At 44.3% G+C, this 26,103-nt stretch overlaps 1 protein-coding gene across 2 annotated transcripts in view; it reads left to right on the plus strand.

The window, feature by feature from the left end:
* The first annotated feature begins 14,095 nt into the window (after positions 1 to 14,095).
* LOC124795224 (atrial natriuretic peptide receptor 1-like) overlaps positions 14,096 to 26,103 on the plus strand; it is a 1,189,640-nt gene continuing 1,177,632 nt past the window's right edge. For both annotated transcript variants that reach the window (XM_047259145.1, XM_047259146.1), the window contains exon 1: positions 14,096 to 14,249. The gene's annotated coding sequence lies outside the window, so the exon portion shown is untranslated. The remainder of the gene's footprint in view (positions 14,250 to 26,103) is intronic.

A 26,103-nucleotide genomic window follows, 5' to 3' on the forward strand; every position in this document is an offset into this window, starting at 1 on the left:
AATATTTTTTTTCACTATGGGACTTAACATCTGAGGTCATCAGTCCCCTAGAACTTAGAACTACTTAAACCCAACTAACCTAAGGACATCACACACATCCATGCCCGAGGCAGGATTCGAACCTGCGACCGTAGCAGTCGCGCGGTTCCGGACTGAACGCCTAGAACCGCTAGACCACCGCGGCCGGCCAGTAAGTTAATTAACGATGAGGAAGAAAGATAAGGGAGTAACATACCTTCGACAATGAGGTCATTACAAACGGTTCACAAGTTTGTCATTATAAAATATATCTCCGTCAAGTATAAAATATTTTGCAAATCAGCGACTGACATTTTACGAAGCTCCATGCTGCGTCATGTCCAATTAGTCGCATGATCGATATGTTCGTCACGTCTTATTAATACTCTCAACTGGTAAGGAACAAACAATGCAGCACATCTTCATACCAAGTCGTCGAGCTTGAAGAGGTGAGACGATGACGTTAAAGGTATCGGAAGCCGAGTTCCGAGGGCTGGTGAGTGTTCCAGTCTCACAACCGAACGCGTCAGTGAAACAGCGCTCTGTGTTATCACGGTTTGTTGACGTAATTGTTACAATGAATACTGTCCCCTCCAGCGCACAGGACACTGGCCAGGTTGTTCGCTCAGGCATCAGCGATGAACGCTAGACGCAGCGCTCCGGTAGCTGACGTAGCTTGAGGCAGGTCAGGCATACTGCCTGACCGCGATGCGGCGCGGGGTGCAGAGGCGTAAGCCAGCGAAGCGCCCGCGGACGCGCCTCTATGGATGCAATGTGTCTCACTGCTCTCGAAAATGGACACTCGCTTAGACCTGTACCCACATCATCTTCTGGATGGTGGCTGTCGTGAAGGCGGAAGTCCAGGGCAACCTCAGCATAGGCAGCGTACAGCCAGAAGGCGGTACACATAAAAACCTGGGAGGTGTCTCTCAGGTGCCCACCCAAGAATCAGGAGGTGGTAGGCTTTATAAAAATGGAAACAGGGATAATGTTGACAGTTTTAGACCTATTTCTATGTCATCGGTGTTTGCTAAAGTTATCGAGAAGGTTGTATATACGGTTACTGGAGCATTTAAGTTCACATAATTTGCTGTCAAATGTTCAGTTTGGTTTTAGAAATGGTTTAACAACTGAAAATGCTTCTCTTTTTCTGTGAGGTTTTGGACGGATTAAATAAAAGGTTGCCAACGCTAGGTGATTTCTTTGATTTAACGAAGGCTGTTGACTGTGTTGACCACAAAATATTACTGCAGAAGTTGGACCATTAGGGAGTAAGGGGAGAAGCTTACAATTGGTTCGCCTCTTACTTTAAGAACAGAAAGCAGAAGGTAATTCTCCGCAATATTGAGAGTGGTAGTGATGTTCAGTCCCAATGGGGCACTGTTAAGTGGGGCGTTCCCCAAGGGTCGGTGCTCGGGCCACTGCTTGTTCTTATTTTATATAAATGGTATGCCTTCTAGTATTACAGGTGATTCAAAAGTATTTCTGTTTGCTGATGACACCAGCTTGGTAGTGAAGGATCTTGTGTGTAATATTGAAACAGTATCAAATAATGTAGTTCATGAAATAAGTTCGTGGCTTGTGGAAAATAATTTGATGCTAAATCACATTAAGACTCAGTTTTTACAGTTTCTAACTCACAATTCAACAAGAACCGATATTTTGATCAGACATAATGGGCATATTATAAGCGAGACGGAACAGTTCAAGTTCCTAGGCGTTCGGATGGATAGTGAGCTGTTGTGAAAAGCCCATGTTCAGAATCTTGTTGAGAAACTAAATGTTGCCTTATTTACCATTAGAACAGTATCTGAAATAAGTGACAGTTCAACACGAAAAGTAGTCCGCATATTTTCATACGCTTATGTCGAGTGGTATTATTTTTTGGGGTAATTCTTCTGCTTCAAAAAGGGTATTTTTGGCTCAAAAAAGGGCTGTTCGAGCTATATGTGGAGTAAGTTCGTGAACCTCATGTCGACCCCTATTCAATAGTCTGGGAATTCTGACATTGCCCTCAGAGTATATATTTTCTTTAATGTCGTCTGTTCTTAGCAATATTAGCCTATTCCCAAGAGTTAGCAGCTTTCATTCAGTTAATACTAGGCAGAAATCAAATCTGCATATGGAATGCACTTCCTTGACTCTTGTGCAGAAAGGAGTGCAGTGTTCTGCTGCATCCATTTTCAATAAGCTACCACAAGAACTCAAAAATCTTAAGCAGTAGCCCAAACACTTTTAAGTCCAAACTGAAGTGTTTCCTCATGGCTCACTCCTTCTATCCTGTCGAGGAGCTCCTGGAAGAGCTGAAAAATTAAGCAAATTCCAGTGTTACATTGTTGATTTTCTTTATTTAAACTTACGACTTGTCGCCTGAGTATGTTTCTTGTATTTCATTTTATCTGTTTCTACTATCGTGTTATAATTTCATGTATTGACTCGTTCCATGACCATGGGGACTTCTCCTTCATTTGGTCCCACGGAACAATAAATACGAGGGCTATCCACAAAGTACATTACGTTTTGGAATTAAAAATAAATGAAGTATTGAAAATTTTTTTATTATATACAGATCAAAGCCACACTTCAATTCTACTTTTCTACATAGTTGCCATTTAAATTAAGGCACTTATCGTAGCGATGGACGAGCTTAGAAATTCCTTCGTCGTAAAATTCGGCCGCCTGCGCCTTCAACCACGTGGTTACCTCTTCTTGAAGCTGTGCGTCGTCATCAAAACGCTGCACAGCCAACCACTTCTTCATTGCTGGGAATAAGTGGAAGTCGCTCGGGACTGTACGGCGGATGAGGAAACAACACTCACTTAAAAGATTCGAGAACTTCACGAGTGGCATTTGCCGTGTGGGCCCGGGCGTTTTCGTGAATCAGCAAGATTTAAAAGGCCAACTTTCCCCTGCGCTTTTTTTATATTGCTCTTCTGAGGTTGTGCAGAGTTTGGCAATACGTTTGAGAGTTTATTGTAGTGCCTCTTTCCAGGAAATCCACAAGAATCGTATTTCTACCGGGTTACTGATTAACCACGTGGTTGAAGGCTCAGGCGGCCAAATTTTACGATAAGTGCCTTAATATAAATGGCAACTATGTAGAAAAGTAGTATTTAAGTGTGGCTTTCATCTGTATACAATAAAAAAAAATTTGCAATACTTTATTTATTTTTAATTCCAAAACGTAATGTACTTTGTGAATAGCCCTCGTAAATAAATAAATACATAGAATCAGTCGGTACGGTCCTTCACCTGAGGAAAGCCCAGTATCTCCTATCACTCACGACCCTGACACACCGATATCGGCGGAATGGAGCGATGAATGTCAACCACAGCCGGCAGGCTGCAGTCTTTGTAGCTGAAGTCCCCAAACAGGCACCAAGCGGCACAGCACGGTTCACCAGCAGAGTTAACCTGTAACTAGCGAGACTATCATCCCTTTGGAATGACCAGACGCTAAACACGAGATGTCCGAAACAATGTTATTTAAAGCCAGACATCACGTCATCGTGGCAGCTTAGGCCACCATTTGCCCTCGTTTAACCAGAGGTGTCAGCAGTCCTGCCTACACCGCGTTGCCTCAATTACGGTCGGTTTTCCCTGCCTCTGCATTTCTCAGTATTAGCACGCCTTGGAGCGGTAGAGCTCGAATGTTGTATGTAATTACTCGGTATTGTAGAGTTAGTGGAACGACGTTCTAGGTGCTGAGATATAGCATCGTTTATGTTCCACGCTATGGACCTGCTCGATGTGTTGAAATGGATTACATTAATGTCAACTACGTACTCAATTTTATATTCAGTGACGAACCAAATATTACCGTTGACCCACCCAGACGTGTACAGGGCTTCAGGTGATTTGAGTAAAGTACCCTATAGAAACCGTGGATTTGCAATATTGGCACTCTTCGCGTGCTCTAGATTATACTTGTGACACATGGTCCAAGGCGTACTTGGTTCCTTTACAGTTTGTGTCTAGCAATAACTTCAAATACTTTTAGTGCACATAAGAACAGGGTTACTGTTCAACAACTTTGTCTAGAACAGTTACTTAGCTCATTGAGGTTTCATTTTTATGAGATGCATTTAGCTTTATTAAAGAATCGGATGCATGGTATTTACTCTTTGGAATATATTCCTTGTTTGTAAAACTTACCAAATGAGAATCATGTCGACATATGGAATGCAGGATGTTTACACGGATGAGCGGAACATACACTGAGCCGACAAAAGTCATCGGATACCTCCTAACATCGTGTCGGAGCTCCTTTCGCCCTGCGTAGTGGATCAACTCGACGTGACATCAACTCCACAAGTCTTTGGAGGTCACCTGCCATAGTGCCCATATAGCCGTCCATAATTGCGAAAGTGATTTTGGCACAAACTGACCTCTCAGTTATGCCCCATAAGCGTTCGATGCTATTCGTGTCGGGCGATCTGCATAGCCAAACCATTCGCTCGGTTGACCAGGATGTTCTTCAAACTAATCACGAACAATTGCCGGCCGGTGACGTGGCGGTCATCCATAAAAATTCCATCGTTGTTTGGAAACAAGAAGTCCATGAAAGGCTACAAATGGTCTCCGCGTAACCCAACATAACCATTTCCAGTCACTTATTGGATCAGTTAGACCAAGAGGAGGAGGAGAAGGGGGAGGAAATTAAAGTTTTTCGTTCCGTCGACAACGAGGTCATTAGAGACGGAGCACAAGCTCTAATTAGGGAAGCATGGGGAAGAAAATCGGCCGTGCCCTTTCAAAGGAACCATCCCGGTATTTGCCTGAAGTGATCTAGGGAGATCACGGAAAACCTAAATCAGGATGGCCGGACGCGGGATTGAACCGTCGTCCTCCCGAATGCAAGTCCAGTATGTTAACCACTGCGCCACCTCGCTCGGTCACTTGGACCAGGGGACACATCCTATTCCATGTAAACACAGCCCACACCGTTATAGAGCCACAACCAACTTGCACGGCGCCTTCTTGACAACTGAGATCCATAGCTTCGCAGTGTCTATGCCATACTCGAACCCCACCGTCAGCTCTTACCAGTTGAAATCGGGACTCATCTGACCGGGTCACGGTTTTCCAGTCTTCTAGGGTCCAGCCGATATTGTCCCACCGCACGAGAGACGCTACAGGCGATGTCGGTCTGTCACCAAAAGCACTCTGCCATACCCCATTAAAACCAGATTTCACCACGCTGTTCGAATGAATACGTTCGTCGTACATTCCACATTGATTTCTGCGGTTATTACTTGTCTGTTAGCACTGACAACTGTACGTAAGCGCCGCTGCTCCCGGTCGTTAAGTGAAGGCCATCGGCCACTGCGTTATCCGTGGTGACAGGTAATGCCTGGAATTTGTATTCTCTGCCCTCTCTTGACGCTATAGATCTCAGACTATTGAATTCCCTGACGATTTCCGAACTGGAGTGTCACATGCGTCTACCTCCAACTGCCATTCCAGAATAACGTCCTCAGAAACCTTCTCACATGAATGACCTGAGCACAAATGGCAGCTCGGCGAATGCACTGTCCGTTTACACTTTTGTGTACGGCGTACTACCGCCATCCGTGTACGCACATATCGCTCTCCCATAACTTGCGTGTCCTCAGTGTATACTGGAATTGGATCAAGTACTTAAACCAGATTTTTGACAGCAAGACGTGGCGTTGACGGGAGGCTACCGTTCTCATGTGAACTCTCCAACGCCCATGCACCATCCCTCACAAAAAAAAGATAACAACAACCCATACATGGAGGTCGTAACTCGGAGCTTGTCAGCAGATGCAGATAATAAAGACAGTTGTGAAACACGATCGTTTAAATTGATGGCTCATCGCGCGTGACCACTGGCGATCATATCAACATTGTGCCCTGCTGCTCTTTATTGTTCCACCGGGTCGCGTGCGGAACATACACAGATGAAGCATTTGCACGTTTTCTGAACCATCGCGATATATCCGGACCAGATATTCACGTGTACTTCCGTAAAACGTTATTGATAGAGCGATTACTTAGGTATATGAAATTTCACAGCGAACGCCATCATTGAAAATAAAGAAAATTGATCCCTATTTCAGATTTCGGCTCAAAATGCCATAGTTGTAGAGAAAATAACGTGGTAGTTTCCTGTGATGCCTAACTACTGATAGCCTTTGCCAGTTAGTGCGCCGGTGCCGTCGGACGATACAATGAACTTTGAACCGAAATCGGTAGTAGGGGTCAATTTTCTTTATTTTGAATGGCAAAGGTCTGTGCGAAATTACGATGTCTTTAAGGTGTAATGGGCCAAGTGACTTAACTACGTACTTTATTTTATTTTCAGTGACGAACGAAATATTACCGTTGACCGACCCAGACGTGTACAGGGCACCACATGATTTGAATAAAGTACCCTATAGAAACCGTGGATTTTCAGACATGCATTCGTTACATGTCATTTGTTTCTCATATTCTCAAGACTCATTTCCTGGAGTTTCTTCTCACTGTCCAAATCGGCCCTCGTATGAGATTCTTCCTGAAGTAATAAACTTTCTCTTATGTATGTAGCGGAACTATAGGCCTCATAGAAAAAGGGTGTCTCGGCTGAGTGACGCAATTTGACTCAAAGGGGAGGCCCCCAATTGTGAAATTCAGATTCGATTCATACTGCGCATAATAAAAGCTCATGGCCAGAGGTGTAATGTTGCAAAGCACCAAGACGCACTTCTCAGCCGTTGTCGAGAAAATCGACAGTTAAAAGAAACCGTTGCGGTGAAATACTCTGTACGATTAATAGTTTTCTACGGCTTCGTGGCACAGCGGTAAGCGCTCGGGTTTGTAATCCGAAGGTCGCCGGATCGAATCTCGCGCCATGCAACTTTTTTTTTAGTATTTGATTTTTGTAATTCAAATATATATATATATATATATATATATATATATATATATATATATATAATTCCCGGCAATCAGTTGCAACAATTATCCATATAATAAGTTGTTGAAAGTCGTTTGTCGTGGAAAAACTGGCGACTTCGAACATCATTATGTTTTCCGCAAACAAAGTTGTATTTCACAAATGTTATTAATTGTCTTCATAATGTTAACCACGTATAGTTAACGGAAGACGTAGAGGCGATATTCCGAAACGAATACGCATAGCGTAAGTCAAACGTTCGAATTAGAATAGAGACCCCACGAACACAAATTTGCTGTGGCAGGTATGAAATATAATCTCCGTTACCCGCTCGTTACACTTGAAGGACAGATGTTGAATGGGCCGAAACGAGCCGCCGCATAACAGCGTAGTTGCCTGCTAACTTCGAAAGAAGGTAGATGCGGCCCTAGCGCAACTTATAACATCGTCGAAAATCAGTGCGGACGGGAGAGCTTTGGTACACCCTGTTAAAAAAACGGAAAAATGGAGGCGGTACAATTGGAGAGCGATCCGCCTTCACCAACATGCATAAGCAATTCATAACTAATAATAAAAAAAATTGCATGGCGCGAGACTCGATCCGGCGACCTTCGCATTACGAACCCGAGCGCTTACCGTTGCGCCACGACGCTGTAGAAAACTATTAATCGTAGAGAGTATTTCACCGCAACGGTTTCTTTTAACTGTCGATTTTCTCGACAACGGCTGAGAAGTGCATCTTGGTGCTTTGCCACATTACACCTCTGGCCATGTGCTTTTATTATGCGCAGTATGAATCGAATCTGAATTTCGGAATTTGCGGCCTCCCCTTGTTAGTATGACCACGAGGTGTGGCCACTAATTGCACGCGTGAGGTTCAATGAACTATACTTGACGGGATGTATCTCCAACGCAGCCAAAACCTCTCAGACAAACAGAAGCTAAACGATGTCAAAGTTAGCGTAAGGAGGGCTATGCGTGAAGCGTTCAGTGAATTCGAAAGTAAAATTCTATGTACCGACTTGACAGAAAATCCTAGGAAGTTCTGGTCTTACGTTAAATCAGTAAGTGGCTCGAAACAGCATATCCAGACACTACGGGATGATGATAGCACTGAAACAGAGGATGACACGCGTAAAGCTGAAATACTAAACACCTTTTTCCAAAGCTGTTTCACAGAGGAAGACCGCACTGCAATTCCTTCTCTAAATCCTCGCACAAACGAAAAAATGGCTGACATGGAAATAAGTGTCCAAGGAATAGAAAAGCAACTGGAATCACTCAATAGAGGAAAGTCCACTGGACCTGACGGGATACCAATTCGATTCTACACAGAGTACGCGAAAGAACTTGCCCCCCTTCTAACAGCCGTGTACCGCAAGTCTCTAGAGGAACGGAGGGTTCCAAATGATTGGAAAAGAGCACAGGTAGTCCCAGTCTTCAAGAAGGGTCGTCGAGCAGATGCGCAAAACTATAGACCTATATCTCTGACGTCGATCTGTTGTAGAATTTTAGAACATGTTTTTTGCTCGAGTATCATGTCGTTTCTGGAAACCCAGAATCTACTATGTAGGAATCAACATGGATTCCGAAAACAGCGATCGTGTGAGACCCAACTCGCTTTATTTGTTCATGAGACCCAGAAAATATTAGATACAGGCTCCCAGGTAGATGCCATTTTTCTTGACTTCCGGAAGGCGTTCGATTCAGTTCCGCACTGTCGCCTGATAAACAAATTAAGAGCCTACGGAATATCAGACCAGCTGTGTGGCTGGATTGAAGAGTTTTTAGCAAATAGAATACAGCATGTTGTTATCAATGGAGAGAAGTCTACAGACGTTAAAGTAACATCTGGCGTGCCACAGGGGAGTGTTATGGGACCATTGCTTTTCACAATATATATAAATGACCTAGTAGATAGTGTCGGAAGTTCCATGCGGCTTTTCGCGGATGATGCTGTAGTATACAGAGAAGTTGCAGCACTAGAAAATTGTAGCGAAATGCAGGAAGATCTGCAGCGGATAGGCACTTGGTGCAGGGAGTGGCAACTGTCCCTTAACATAGACAAATGTAATTTATTGCGAATACATAGAAAGAAGGATCCTTTATTGTATGATTATATGATAGCGGAACAAACACTGGTTAGCAGTTACTTCTGTAAAATATCTGGGAGTATGCGTGCGGAACGATTTGAAGTGGAATGATCATATAAAATTAATTGTTGGTAAGGCGGGTACCAGGTTGAGATTCATTGGGAGAGTGCTTAGAAAATGTAGTCCATCAACAAAGGAGGTGGCTTACAAAACACTCGTTCGACCTACACTTGAGTATTGCTCATCAGTGTGGGATCCGTACCAGATCGGGTTGACGGAGGAGATAGAGAAGATCCAAAGAAGAGCGGCGCGTTTCGTCACAGGGTTATTTGGTAAGCGTGATAGCGTTACGGAGATGTTTAGCAAACTCAAGTGGCAGACTCTCCAAGAGAGGCGCTCTGCATCGCGGTGTAGATTGCTCGCCAGGTTTCGAGAGGGTGCGTTTCTGGATGAGGTATCGAATATATTGCTTCCCCGTACTTATACCTCCCGAGGAGATCACGAGTGTAAAATTAGAGAGATTAGAGCGCGCACGGAGGCTTTCAGACAGTCGTTCTTTCCGCGAACCATACGCGACTGGAACAGGAAAGGGAGGTAATGACAGTGGCACGTAAAATGCCCTCCGCCACACACCTTTGGGTGGCTTGCGGAGTATAAATGTAGATGTAGATGTAGAACGTCTTAGGTGATTAGAAAGTTAGTAGACAGGAATACAATCAGATGCTTAGCTACACTTCAGCATCAGCGGTGAACGTCGGTCTTGACTTTGTGCAGTAATATTTAAAGTGCAGTTATAGAATTAACTGCGAATACTTCTTTACAGTTCTGATTGCTTCACACTTATAGATCAATTGTCAATGCATAAACTGTATGAGGCGCCTGGCTAGGTCGTAGCTACTGACTTACCTGAAGGCCAAGCTAACTAGCGTCTCTGCAAAAGAGATCTCTGAAGCTATAACGAGTGAACCATTCCTATTAAAGTCGGCTGTAGAACTGGGCAGTGCGCTAGCTTGTAAGACCAGCCGAGCGGCGGCGCTCGGTCTGCTAGCGTCGACAGTGGCGACTCGCGGGTCCGATGTGTGCTGATGGACCGCTGCCGATTTGAAACCTACAACCTAGCAAGTGTGGTGCCTTGCGGTGACAGCACACTTTCAGCGACAGTATACAAGGATATTCAAATGTACTTCCATAGTTGCGCCAGATTACCGCGAGAAAGCTGCAACAAACGGAGAAAACAGACACATATGATTGAATAGAGCAGCTCGAGCAATTTTTAACTCACATTACAAGTGCTCAGTATGGGCAGCATTTGCGACGCGGCAAACGTGGATATGTGAATGCGTTTCATTGAAGTTGCTGTCCCGAATTGTCTAGAAAGGCGCTCCTGCAGCCCACTTTGGAAATCTGCTTTTTGGATTGCCTGTCTACAGGTTTGAACTAGTTCCATGCGACAGCGGAGCGGACGATTTGTGCACACGTCCTGACACTCCTGTCTGCTAGTGCGACCTCACCACGGCGCATATTACGAATCCAAACTTGGACAGATGTTCTGTCGACCGAAACGTGGCATTTTTTCTGTATGTCTAGCAGTTTTCGTACAGGCGTCTTCTGAATCGATGCGGTACTTGCGGATAATCCTTTACAATATGCAATAATTTTATAGGTTAAAACTGACTTTTTATTTATTCCTTTGACTATCAATTTTACTTCAAACACATTAATGTATGGTTATTTTACTTAATGTCTTACTCGGAAGTAACAATATGAAAGGATTGTTTCCCAACGTTTCGTTCTCCATGGGGGTTGGGGAGGCGGGGGTGTTTACAGTGGCAGGATGTAAAGTACCTCCAGAGTTTCAGAGGACGACTGCACAAAACCCACAAGGGATACTGAAAACAGACACACATCAGTGGGCAAAGCAGCTCTGCAAGTTTTTAACTCACACTACAGGTGCTCAATATCCTCTTTGTGGGAGTTGGGAAACGTCATTTCGCAGCGGCAAGTCGTTGACACGATGTGTCCGGAAAGGCGCAAAGGCAGCCCGCTTTGCGAATCTGTTAATTGGGTTGCCTATCAGCAAGGTGCGACCTAATTCGACTTGACAATACGGTGGTGAGGATTGGCAATGGAACTTGAGGACACCACAACCTACAGGTGCAATATGTAATTATAAGAATTCTGCTAACATTTAGTAGGCTTCCCTCCATCAACATCTACATCTACATGGTTGCTCTGCAGTTCACACTTAAGTGCCTGGCAGAGGGTTCATCGAACCATTTTCATACTACTGCTCTACCATTCCACTCTCGAATGGCGCGTGCTAAAAAGGAACACCTAAATATTTCCGTTCGAGCTCTGATATCTCTTATTTTATTATGGTAATCATTTCTTCCTACGTAGGTTGTTGTCAACAAAGTATTTACGCATTCGGAAGAGAAAGTTGGTGACTGAAATTTCTTAAATAGATCTCGCCGCAAAGAAAACCGCTTTTGTTTCAGTGACTACCACCCCAACTCGTGTGTCATATCAGTGACACTCTAACCCCTATTGCGCGATAGCACGAAACGGGCTGCCCTTCCTTCCATTTTTTCGATGTCCTCCGTCAATCCAATCTCCTAAGGATCCCATACCGCGCAGCAATATTCCAGCAGAGGACGGACAAGTGTAATGTAAGCTGTATATTTAGTGAGTTTGTCGCATCTTCTAAGTGTTCTGCCAACAAAGGGCAGTCTTTGTTTCCCCTTCTCCACAATATTATCTATGTGGTCTTTCCAATTTAAGTTGCTCGTAATTCTAAGTCCTAGGTATTTAGTCGAATTGACAACCCTTAGAGTTGTGCGATTTATCGTATATCCAAAATTTATCGGATTTCTTTAAGTGCCCATGTGGATGATCCCGCACTTTTCTTTGTTTAGTGCCAACTGCCACTTTTGGCACCATACAGAAACTCTCTCTAGAACATTTTGTAATTGAAATTGATCGTCTGATGTTGTTACTAGAAGGTAAATTACAGCGTCATCTGCAAACAATCTATGGAGGCTGCTCAGATTATCACCTAGATCATTTATGTAAATCAGGAACAGCAGAGGGCCTACGCCTTTAGCAGTGGGACACTGATACATAGCAGTAAAATGCAACAAATTCGAATTGGTTCTCCGATAACCCCGTTGGTAGTCAAAAGGTTCAAAATGACTCTGAGCACTACGGGACTTAACTACTCAGGTCATCAGTCCCCTAGAACTTAGAATTACTTGAACCTAACTAACCTAACGACATCACACACATCCATGCCCGAGGCAGGATTCGAATTTGCGACCGTAGTGGTCGCGCGGTTCCAGACTGTAGCGCCTAGAACCGCTCGGCCACTCGAGCCGGCGAACATAACCTGGGACCACTGTTCCAATGACCATGTACTGTGTTCGTGACACCAGGCTTTTCGGGCTCTCCTGTGACCAGAGGTCAGTGGAATGTACCTTGCAGGTCTCCGGGCGAATAAACCATGCTGTTTAGTCGTCTGTGTAGACTGTGTGTCTGGAGACAACTGTTCCAGAGGCTGCGGTAAGGTCCCGAACAAGGCTACCTGCAGTACACCGTGGAAGTCTGCGGGTACTGATGGTGAGATATCGGTCTTCTTGTGGTGTTCTGCACTGTGGACTATAGCGCATCGACACGTTTCTTGTGTGCTGGAATCATTGCCATAATCTTGAAATCACACTTTGTGGCACACGGAGGGCCTGTGCTATGACCTGCTGTGTTTGACAAGCCTCCAGTCGCTCTAGTATTCTACCCCTCGTAACGTCATCAATATGTCTTCTTTGAGCCATTTTCAGCACACAGTCACCATTAGCACGTGTGAAAGTGTCTGCACATTTACTCGCTGCACCGTACTCTGACATGCACCAACACCGCTGCGTATGTGGACTGCTGCCAGCGCCACCGTGCGACGACTGCAGGTCAAATGCACCGCATGGTCATACCCCAAGCTGATTTAAATCCGCAAACCGCCCACCACACCGTTGTTTCACCATGCATCGGCGTTATCCTTAATTTATGAGCTCGAGTGTAGTATTAAAAGTTATCTGATTGCATGAAGTGATAGTTAAAAGGATTAAGATGCACAGCGTAGAAGAGTGTGTGAGGTAAGCAAAGCTGTAGTTCACGTTTATTATTGCGTGAGTGTGGTGTGCGTGCTGTAAGACCTTCGTTACACACACCATCAGATTATTAGACTTGTCGCTCTAACGAAGTAGGCGAGTGTCAGCAATATGTCTCGTGGTCTTATCGTGGCGTGTTTATCTTCTGCCGTTAGGTCAGACGATAGAAATACCACTTGCACGCTTAGAGTAGCAGATTGACGGTGACGAACTTTAAACAGAACTTGATTAATTTTCACACACATTTATTAAAATAATAACGATCATAAACCTTACTTAACTTGATTCTGGATGCTATTTGCAATTGACAATCTGAAGTTCCTTTAGCCTTGGTACGTTAATCTTATTCTCACATATCTCTGATACCTGACAAAGTGTCTATTCATTTATCTTCATGGCTACGTAAAGGAATATGATAATTTTATTAGGCGCAGACTGAAACTTGACTATGGACTGGTACAGACAAATGCAGACTAATGCAGACTGGTGCAGACCATCTCGTAGTGCGGAGACGGACGAGCGCTGCGCCTGCGCTGTTGTGCTTAGCGGGGCGCGGTCTAGTGGGAAAGTTGTGTACGCGCTGACTACGCGGAACTATGTACACAACACTGAGATAAGTAAGCAAATAAATAATCGAAAATTGGCATCACACAGCGGTTACGGCACCGAGTTTTCTGCCGTTGCGCGGTCTGACGAGGCAGGCAGGCAGTAACGCACGCACAGTGCAGAGCGTTGGTAACCATGGTAACGCGGCAGGCGGCGACGATGTGATGTGGCGCGGGCGCTGGCTGCTGGTGGCGGCGGCCGCCGTCGCGCTGCTCCCGCTGGCCGCCCCCGCCGCCCCCAGTGCCGCCCCCAGCGCCGCCCCCGACCGCCGGCGGCTGGTGCAGCTGGCGCTGATCGCGCCCGACGACCCGGAGCACGAGCAGTCGCTGCGCGCCGTGCTGCCCAGCGTGCAGCTGGCGGTGGGCGACGTGGAGCGCCGCTTCGGCTGGCGCGTGCTGCTGCGCTACAATGACTCGCGCTGCTCCAGCACCAACGGCCCGCTCTCCGCCTTCGAGTTCTACACCAAGAAGCAAGCAGGTGCGAGCGCACGGTATCCCGCCAGCTGCCGCGCGCGACTGCCCGCACGCTACCGGCGCCGCGCTGCAGCCGCCGCACGCTTGCTCGCTATAACTCTCACCCGCCGTGTCTTCAGAACGCAGCCTGCGGTACAAACCGTCAGCTTCGATCAGTGGCGATGTCTACATGGCTATGTGACGTCATACCTGCCCGTAATAAACGTTCACTCGGAACATTACTAACAAGGGAACCTCCCCATCGCACCCCCCCCCCCCCCCCCCCCTCAGATTTAGTTATAAGTTGGCACAGTGGATAGGCCTTGAAAAACTGGACACAGATCAATCGAGAAAACAGGAAGAAGTTGTGTGGAACTATGAAAAAATAAGCAAAATATACAAACTGAGTAGTCCATGCGCAAGATATGCAACATCAATGATAGTATGAGCTAAGGAGCACCGTGGTCCCACGGTTAGCGTGAGCGGCTGCGGAACGAGAGGTCCATGGTTCAAGTCTTCCCTCGAGTGAGAAGTTTATTTACTTTATTTTCGCGAAGTTATGGTCTGTCCGTTCGTTCATTGACGTCTCTGTTCACTGTAATAAGTTTAGTGTCTGTGTTTTGCGACCGCACCGCAAAACCGTGCGATTAGTAGACGAAAGGAGGTGCCTCTCCAATGAGAACATCTCATGTATTTAATGCACTCTCGTCCAAAGTAGCGAACAGTCAACTGTCAGTCAGGGAGCCTCGTTAGCAGGAATATTCTCTCTTCCGTGCGCTGTAGTCGACTGACGTCGTGTGTTTCGATGTTTGTTTAGGTGTAGCGTCCCCATACTACGGCGCAGTTCAAAAATGGTTCATATGGCTCTGAGCACTATGGAACTTAACATCTATGGGCATCAGTCCCTTAGAACTTAGAACTACTTAAACCTAACTAACCTAAGGACATCACACAACACCCAGCCATCACGAGGCAGAGAAAATCCCTGACCCCGCCGGGAATCGAACCCGGGAACCCGGGCGTGGGAAGCGAGAACGTTACCGCACGACCACGAGATGCGGGCACGGCGCAGTTACCTACTTTTCACTCGAGGGAAGACTTGAATCAAAGACTTCTCGTTTCGCAGCTGCTCACGCTAACCACGGGACCACGGCGCTCCTGAACGCCCAGGTTCCCTGATGTTGCCTATCTTGTGCATGGACTACTCAGTTTGCATATTTTGCTAATTTTTTTCATAGTTCCACACAACTTCTTCCTGTTTTCTCGATTGATCTGTGTTCAGTTTTTCAAGGCCTATCCACTGTGCCAACTTATAACTAAATCTGAGGGGGGTGCGATGGGGATGTTCCCTTGTAAGTCCGGTATTACACTATCAAATTTCTTTGTCAAATATCTTTGTCCAATATCTTTGTCAAAGATATTTGATGGTGTAATAGGGAACGTTGTCAAATGTCGTCCAATAATTGATCAAATCTAGGGCCTCGCTGTAGATTTGATCAAAGAAGTCGCTTGTCTTCTGTTCACTGCAATGTGACATGTTACCACATGGAGCGCTAGCATCGAGCATTCTGTCGTCTGTAGTGTTTTTATAAACATTGCCGGTAAATACAGTTGGTGTGTGCCTACAACTACAAAATTAATAGAGATGTACGAAGCTGATGAGGCGCTTTACAACGTGAGGCACGCTGAGTACAAAAATAGATTGCGAAGATTGGAGACCTGACCTGACCTAACCTAACCTAACCCTCTCCTGTAGCAAGGAATCTGAGTATTACAGTGAGCCTGTCTTCTGCAGATGTAGCAGTTGTTAAGTGAATATTGTGCCTTGTGATATGAGGATACACTTCACTGAGCACATACAGAAATGTATGCTCATCCATTCTTAAGTAATTGATATACGACTTGCGTCCTCCATTATAAGCTCACGTAAAAAGTTTTGTAGAATGCTTTTATCGTGTCGTCGTAAAACCCACGGCTTCAACCAGGTGTGTTTCCTTTTTTCCCCCGCTTCTCTTCCGCATGTGCACACAGTCCAGTTGTGGTACATGCAACTGCTGCGGTTAATAACAAGTTGTTGTCAGCCATCTTGAACTTTGACGAAAAATATGATGACAGTGTAATACCCCTTCTAGCGCTACGTCAAAGATCTTTGTCAAATATATTTGACGGAATATTTGATCACATCTTTGATCAAATATTTGACTAAGAAATTTGATAGTGTAATACCGGCCTAATGACAAACTCCTAATGACCGAGAGGGTTCCGTATTAGCTAGTAAGATATTGGCATGAATAAAGACGAAACTACGATACTAGCCGTCGGCTTTGAACGTGCGATACACACGTAAACAACAATCACACATCGTAGGCGATATTTCAGGGTTGGCCAACCTTTTGGCTCGCATGGGCCGTATTGGAAGAAGAAGAGTATTTTTGACCCGCTCATAACGTACTTAGCACTAACAATAACCAGAGAGAAAAAAAGAAACAAAGGGTTGAACCAATGATAGAATAGTATCGATGGCTGTAGTTTCAGAGTGAAAATATTCAGTTATCATAACTTTAAGTACATGGAGTTTTAGAGATTATTCTTATTTTTAACGATCGTGTGACGAACGCTCACTTCTTGGGCCGCGTTGAGACTCGTTTCGTGCACACATGTGGCGTGTGGGCGGCGGGCTGGAAACCCCTGCGACATTTTGAAACACAAAAGTCACAGACAGTTTTGATTACGAAAATTCACAACACAAGGAGAAAATAGTTCCATTTGGAACTATTATGATGAATCAAACGTAAGTAAGAGAAATATTTCTCGTTCTCGGAAAAAAAACGAAACGAGTATCGTACAAACAAGCTCTACAGTTGCAACGGGCATAACAAAACAAAATACCGACTAAAAATTATTTTTCGTAAATAAATCGTGGCTGGTATCGGAAAATACGCTATACTTTTCTAGCTCAAACGGAGATTGCAATACACATTTTCAGAAGTAAATCTTTAACGCTTTTACAGATAGAAATTCATCCGAAAAGAAACGAATGTAGTGCCGTAAAAAATACTGTACAACTGTAATGGTGACTAACATGCACGATGCAAAATAAAAATAAAACTAGCGCCGAAAAATACGAGTTAGCTAGGTAGCTCAAGTGGAGACTTCGATATGCGATTACAAATATAGAGACTGATTCAGCTGCCTCTACCCGTGGGTTGTATGCAACCCACAATGCATTCAAGCAACACTTACAAGATTTTCATATTCTCTCACTCACTATGTGATATTTATTAGTATGGAAATGAAGTCCCTTGCTTCTTGACAGAGCGTAGGGGAACGATGCGGGAGACCCACACCACCGTACTAGGCAAGGTCCTAATGGAGGTGGTATGTCGTTGCCTTCCTCCGGCCGTAATGGGGATGAATGATGATGATGAAGACGACACAACACCACCCAGTCATTTCGGGGCAGGTAAAAATCCCTGACCCCGCCGGGAATCGAACCCGGGACCCTATGCTTGGGAAGCGAGAACGAGACAACGAGCCGCGGACCTATTTATTAGTACGACAGAAAGAAATGAACAGGTCCTTTCAGTAGTAAATATTATGCGTTTAAATTTTATACTGGGATACATTTTCACTAGAGGCCATAATTTTCAAATTATTCAATGGAAAAGTACAAAACTGACATTTAAACGCGTTTTTCTTAAATAATTCGAAAAAAGTGGCCTCCACCGAAAACGAATTCCTCTGTAAAACTTAACTACATTAAATTTCGTACAAAAATTTCCCGTTTATTTTTTATAGGACCAGTAGTCTGCGCATAGCAAGTCAGAGAATAAGAAAATCTTGCGGATGGTATTTCAAGACACTGCGGGCTGCATAAAATCCAGGATAATAGTGCACGGAAACGATTGTTACAGAGGAAGAAGTTTAACTATTTGTCAAAATGAAAGCGAATAGAGTACAGGAAAATTTTCCTACAGCTGCACTGAGGATCACAATACACACCATGAACTAAAACGAAGTTTGCCGTAAACAAATCTAATCAAGTATCGAAAAATGCTGTTACTCTTTACATCTCAAGTGAGGTTGCGAGACACATTTAGTAATATATGTGCATATCATCAGCAAATCAAAGTGGATATCACAGAAATATAATGTGATTTATCTGAAGGAAAACAGACCGAGTATCGTAAGAAAAAGCATTACAACTGTGGTGGTCTACGACAAATTGCTATAATTAAAATCGCGATAAACTGCGCGCATTACTATAAACATAATTTACCTCGAAAGTAAAGAAAATATAACGACAAAAATCTCTGCTGAAATGCAAATCAAAATGGACACCAATGTCAGAGCAGTGATTACCATTAAATCATTGATCAAAGCCGGCGGTTAGTATTGCAATGATTTCCCAAGACTCCGCAAAGATATGCCAACCCCAAACCTTATTAATGTCAGTGTGCTAATGGTCGAGACAGGGCGCTTAATAGCTTAATAGTTGATAGGACACTGTCATAATATACAGTAGAGAAGGGTTGAAACGCCCGTCCGCCAATGTGATATAAGTTAACCACAATTTCATTAAATGATTTGAAGCTAATACTGGAATGAATTCGAACAAGTATCCACGCCCTACTACCCAATTCTTGTCTAATATGATTCTATGGGGTCTAAAGATGTCGTTATCGGTGGGTCTTGAACGTCGTATGCTCTCTTATTCTTTCATATGTTTCCGAGTAAACGTCCGCCGGAAATCAGAAGGCAACGAATTGTTTTAAATAACGCTAAGGTAACAAATGTTAGAACCTAAAATTTTAAAGTAATTAAAGTAAGATGCTGAGAATCGCAAAACAAAGTCACGCCAATAGTGAGAAGTTTGGAAATACACTACTGGCCATTAGAATTGCTACACCAAGAAGAAATGTAGGTAATAAACGGGTTATCATTGGAAAAATATATTATACTAGACCTGATAGTTGATTATATTTTCACGCAACTTGGGTGCATAGGTCCTGAGAAATCAGTACCCAGAACAACCAACTCTGGCCGTAATAACGGCCTTGATACGCCTGGGCATTGATTCAAACAGAGCTTGGATGGCGTGTACAGGTACAGCTGCCCATGCAGCTTCAACGCGATACCACAGTTCATCAAGACTAGTGACTGGCGTGTTGTGACGAGCCAGTTGCTCGGCCACCATTGACCAGACGTTTTCAATTGGTGAGAGATCTGGAGAATGTGCTGGCCAGGGCAGCAGTCGAACATTTTCTGTATCCAGAAAGGCCCGTACAGGACATTCAACAAGCGGTCGTGCATTATCCTGCTGAAATGTAGGGTTTCGCAGGGATCGAATGAAGGGTACAGCCACGGTTCGTAACACATCTGAAATGTAACGTCCACTGTTCAAAGTGCCATCATTGCGAACAAGAGGTGACCGAGATGTGTAACCAATGGCACCCCATACCATCACGCCGGGTGATACGACAGTATGCCGATGACGAATACACGCTTCCAATGTGCATTCACCGCGATGTCGCCAAACACGGATGCGACCATCATGATGCTGTAAACAGAACTTGGATTCATCCGAAAAAAATTATGCTTTGCTATTCGTGCACCCAGATTCGTCGTTGAGTACACCATCGCAGGCGCTCCTATCTGTGATGCAACGTCAAGGGTAACCGCAGCCATGGTCTCCGAGCTGATAGTCCATGCTGCTGCAAACGTCATAGAACTGTTCGTGCAGATGGTTGTTGTCTTGCAAACGTCCCCATCTGTTGACTCAGGGATCGAGACGTGGCTGCACGATCCGTTACAGCCATGCTGATAAGATGCCTGCTAGTGATACGAGGCCGTTGGAATACAGCACGGCGTTCCGTATTACCCTCCTGAACGCACCGATTCCATATTCTGCTAACAGTCATTGGATCTCGACCAGCGCGAGCAGCAATGTAGCGATACGATAAACCGCAATCGCGAAAGGCTACAATCCGACCTTTATCAAAGTCGGAAACGTGATGGTACGGTTTTCTCCTCCTTACACGAGGCATCGCAACAACGTTTCACCAGGCAGAGCAGGTCAGCTGCTGTTTGTGTATGAGAAATCGGTTGGAAACTTTCCTCATGTCAGCACGTTGTAGGTGTGTGAATGCTCTGAAATGCTAATCATTTGCATATCACAGCATCTTCTTCCTGTCGGTTAAATTTCGAGTCTGTAGCAGGTCATCTTCGTGGTGTAGCAATTTTAATGGCCAGTAGTGTAGAACTTGCAACGCGTATGGCCTGAGTGGAATCGCAAATTTTAGTCGTGCAGCTGACGCTAAGGTAAACACTCTGAATTATAAGACGATAATGGCTGCCGAACTGATATAAAGAACGCGAAGTTAATTACGAACTCTGTTGATATTTATATGATAATAGGTAGAGTGAACCCTGTGTCTGTAGGATATAGGTGCGTTTCGGAACCATTTGACGAGCGATATTGTCAGTTCGACAACGAACCATCTTCTTTCGTGCTTCTCCTATGGAGAATTCGCGTACTCCTAGAGTACATCAAGTGCTTTATCTGTTACGCTCCGAAGCACAATGCAATTCAGTCAAGCGCTGCACACATCACGTGACCACACTTCGCTCGGTCGACCTATAGCGCCGCGTTTTTGCGGCCTCAGCTTTGGCTAAATCACGCCGAGATGGCGACAGAGTTGTAAGATGAATATTACCTAGCGCCGCGCGTGCGAGATGAGAATCTGAGCTCACACGTAAATCTCAATTACTGCTCGCGCCTCCCGCGTGGCCTGGTCACCTCTCCCCTCCCACATTGTTCCGATATGCTAAGCTTGCGGCGGCAATGGCGCAGCGCATGTAGCGGCGGCGGCGGAGTTGGAGCAGATTACGCGATAATCCTGCATGCGTGCAGTTTCTGTACTCCCTCTCGCTGGCGAACAATTTCGCCGTTTACGCTCTTTTACAATTCAGATTACACAGTAAGCGGGAGCGTGTCTCACGGTGCGCCTGCTTAGCTCTTAAGATTTATACAGTGTATGTGTACTTGTACTGCAGCGCTGCATGACTCTCGCTGCGATGATGAAGGAGGGACCTGGCAGGTCGCACTACCTAGGGCAGCGCACCGCGACCGCCCCCACCCCTCCCTCCACCCCCGCCCCAACCGCCCCCACTGTGACTGAGGTACCGAGGGGGCGAGAGTTACAGCCAGACAGAGAGCCGCTGGCCACTCTCCAGGGGTGGCCGCAATTTATTTCCGCCCCAGCCAGCTCTGTGCGAGCGCGGTGCGCTGAATTCACAGTTGGGGCAGCACGGCTTCCAAAATGCGTCATGCGGTATTTTTTTGCCAGCCACAGTGCTGTGAACTCGGTGCAGTATTCGCACAGAGCCATTTCCTCTGAGTGCTTTGCGTAACCTTACTTTCAACGTCCACTTTTAATTTCTCGACAGGCAACAGTATTTAACTGCGTTTAGTCTTCCTCGAGCTACCGATAAACGTAATCCTTGCTACATGAAATACTTTAGCAGGGGAGGATCTGGGAGCGGTAAGGCGACAGGCCACAAAAAACATAACACTTTACAAAAACAAGACAAATTTGCTAAAGAAAAATTTTCCAAGGTGTAGTTAGAAACTTACTTTAACATACGAAATTAACACTCTCAAATAAATTCAAGGAATGGCCAATGAATAAATAATATACAGGGTGAGTCAGGAGAACAGACACATGCTTTTAACCGTGATAATAATAGTGATTCTCAACAAAAAGCTTCATATGGACATGTGCCCTATTTCGAATGGTTTATGACACCCAACACATTTAATATAGTATTTGTACGTTTTTCTTTAATAACTGGAAAACCACACCCTTCAGCGGAATCGATTCGCCCATAGAAAATTAAACTGCATTTCCTACAAAACATTCTAAGTTCATTTTTTCTCGATGACTAATATTTTGGCCGGCCGCTGCGGCCGAGCGGTTCTAGGCGCTTCAGTGTGGAACTGCGCGACCGTTACGGTCGCAGGTTCGAATCCTGCCTCGGGCATGGATGTGTGTTGCATTCTTAGGTTAGTTAGCTGAAGTGAAGCCCAGGTTAACTCAGTTCTAAAGGACTGATGATGGTTCAAATGGCTCTGAGCACTATGAGACTTAACTTCTAAGGTCATCAGTCCCCTAGGACTTAGAACTACTTAAACCTAACCAACCTAAGGACATCACACACATCCATGCCCGAGGCCCGGGGCTGATGACCTCAGATGTTAAGTCCCATAGTGCTCAGAGCCATTTGAACCATTTTGATTTGAATTAATATTTTGCGCGTAGACGGCGGGAAAATGTTGAAATTCTCTGTAGCTTGGGTAGGTTTTGCTGGCCAGTATGAGATGGTTTCCCGACTTGGAAGACCACAAGTGTCCTGTATCAAATTCTTCGCCTCAACGGCCTCTGTACTACTTTGGCACCTTATAAAGAATGACAATGTTTGAATAATACAGAGATAAATAACAATCTACATTAAATGTGTAGTATCTTAGTAAGCATTCAGAATACGGCATACGTCCATATGAAGTTTTTTGTTCAGAATTACTGTTGCTATCACTCCTCAAAGCATATACCTTACCTTATGCCTCACACTGTATAAGGTTTAAGTTGAATTTAGAAATTGTGAGATCGAGTAAACCTTGACCTCACTTAGGTGGTTCTCAGACGACGTAAAACCATCAACGCACAATATAACTTCAGCTACTACTAGAAAGGAAAGGGAACATTTTAAGGAACCCATGTTCCTATAAAGATACATTAATCATCAACAAACATTTAAATAACTGTTTAATTACCAGCTGTAAAAACACGATAAGAACATGCAAGGAACGACTCGGAAACAATGTGAAACATAGAGGAAAGAAATATTTTTTGACCGGTCATAAGTAAGCTAGTAAAATGCAAATTTCTGCCAGACAACAAGTAGCAATGTTCATAAATTGATCTTAGATAGAGATTATTCAGAATGGTTTTATAAAATATGTATAAACGAAGTTTAAACAAGAACGCTCTCGATGCTTCACTTAAAACAGCAATCAGTAAAATTAATCTTGAGTATCAAAATCAGCCTAAAGGCAGGACAAACAATATCCATATATTACGAACCTGGCTCAAAGGTGATAGAAATAACAGAGGCATGAGGAATTATACCAATCGAAGTTACTCCAATTGTTAAAGTCTTCAAATGAAGCCGAGGTTAACTCAGATCTGAAGCACAAACTATGAAGAAGATTGTGGCACAGTAGACAGCTCCCAATAGAAACTCATACAGTATACACATAAAGAAGCTCATCACACAAGTTCATACGCCCCAGCAATTCCAATTTGTCGGTGATTTCCGCAGACACAAAAAAACAGACGAAGTTCAAAGGGTGCCTTATATCAAATCCGAGTGACATGCTTCCTGGGCATGTAAAGTTGATAGAATACCAATACAGACTCGCTCGAAATGATATTCAGTTTTGGCAGTTGGTGATAACATTAATGTCCCCACATGGGTACCAGCACTCTTCTTTTTATTTTCTGACTTTTGGACCGTGCCCATAAGGCCATCTCAACACTGGAAACGTTATACAAGCTACAGTTTGTTTTTAACAATTCAGACTATGCATAAGTTTAATCCGTAGCCCGGTACGATGTTACATAGGCTTCAGAAAAGGGCAGGTTCCGGTGTAAAACAAATTTTCGCAGACACAGTATACTGAAGCGAGTAAAAGAGACCAAGATTTTACACAGGATACACAAAAGTAGTATGCTGAAGTATAGGAATCCAGCTGGTAACACAGTAAGAACTGATAAATTGCCGTTGATATACGGCAACTGAATCGATATTAATGACTGTATATTTAGAGTAACAATAAAATGTTCTTTTGGATTTCCTGTAAGAATCCTACCAGCACTTGACCTTGGACGGGCATCGTCCAGTTATCAGTGGTCAACGATTGAGGGCAACGTGGATCGCCGTTAAGTCGAAGCAGCAGAGACAGCGCCAGCCCACCGTCGGGTTGCGAAATAGGAGGTTGCTTAGCTACAGGCAAAGAGGTTACATCGCGCTTTCGATATCGTATCGAAACAGATCACGGGTCGCTACAGGTAGAGAGAATCGCTTTCATGACATCTCTAAGGCGTAATCGTAAAGCTTTAATCAATCATTAGCTTGGAAAGGAAAAAATCCAGCTGCTGCGTTAAACCATGGTGACGGTGTCTGTCCTTCTCTTAATAATCACCCTTCACAGTGACTCATTTTTATAGCAACGCATGATCTTCGCTGAGACTTTGGTTGTAAAAGTCTGCATTTTTATTGTTCAGAAGACGTTCCACCACGAAAGTCATCTCGTCGTAATTCTGCAAATGCCTGGAATGCAATATTCCCTCATCCGACGTAAGAGGAAGAAATCAATCCTGTCAACAAAATAGGGGGAGGGGAAGGGAAGGCAAAATTTGACATATATAGACGCACACGTGTGACTGTATCCTATGTTGTAGTGAAGCAAACATTCCGCCTTGGACAGTTTTACACTATGCTTCGTCTCGATTGCCTCCACAAAATCATCAGGGTAGTACACTCTTGTAACAGTCTGCCCTTGATGAGTACAATGCGCTAACCTGCCAGTCCTAAACACACTGAGCGTCACCTGGATCATCGCTTTACACTGCAGGAATAAATCTACGTACGTGTCTCCACTGCTGCTTGCTTCGCTTCCTCGTCTCAGGGGCGCAGCGTTACATCTATCTACATAAACGCCAATACTTCGGAAGCCACCTTACGGTGTCAGGCGGAGCGTATTTTGTGTACTAGTATCTTTTCCTCCTTTCCCGACCCAGCCGCGTAAGGTTCGTCGGAAGAATAGTTACTGCTAGCTTCCTTGTGGGTTCGAATCTTTCTGATTTTATCTTCATGATATTTTCGCGAAGTACCCACAGGAGGAAGCATGTTGGTTGACTCTTCTAGGAACGTTCGCTTCTGAATCTCAACGGTAGACGGCACTGTGCTGAAGAACGCATCTCTTACAGCAGAGATTACCAACAAAATTTTCTCGAGGACTCCCCTATCGAGCATTATTGGTACCTTGTCATATCACAGTATCAAGTACCTAAAAAGCCAAATTAAGAGTCTTTTTATACTTTTTCTATTTCTGGCACTTAGAAAAAACATTGACATATTCATTATTGAAAAAATATTGAGCTTACAACTTTTTCAATTTAGCCATCATTGTTATTGTTAAATTTCTGATTATTGCTCAAAATCTTTGTCTTCAAATCTGGGTGTTTAGCATAACAAACTCCTTAAAAAAGAAAAATTGAGTGTGAACTGAAACCGACAGGAAAAAATTAAAACTGAGTTTATTGGTCTTTCAAGTGTACTACACTTGAGATAGCATTGAGTAGACATGTATGAAAAATAAGAAAACACTAATTTCATACAAGGTATTATTTGTTTGAAAAAATACAGTTACAGCAGAGTACTCCATCAGTATACAGTTAGTTTTAATTTTCAGTTCTTAATGAGATGAGTTCAATCTGACCTTTGAGTCCATTATTTCTGAAATATTAGGTTCAAAACTTGAAACTTTCACTCCGAAATCCGACCGCATGTCGAGCCTCTATGTAATTCTAGTTTTGCGCTAGAGTGTGCTAGTGTCAGTTGGCTCTAGGAAGACGCCAGACGCAGAAGTTAGCGTTCGCTAAAGCTCAGCTCGTGCAGGAAGCGGCCAAAACAAAAAATCTGTTATCATACGAAATATATTTAATATATTTTTTTATTCTAATAGCATCTTGCGGACCCCTCTGGCATAGCTCGCGGACCCCTGGGGGTCCGCGGATCACCTGTTGGGAGCCACT

The sequence above is a fragment of the Schistocerca piceifrons genome, chromosome 4, assembly GCF_021461385.2.
Source record: "Schistocerca piceifrons isolate TAMUIC-IGC-003096 chromosome 4, iqSchPice1.1, whole genome shotgun sequence".
Classification (NCBI taxonomy): Eukaryota; Metazoa; Arthropoda; class Insecta; order Orthoptera; family Acrididae; genus Schistocerca; species Schistocerca piceifrons.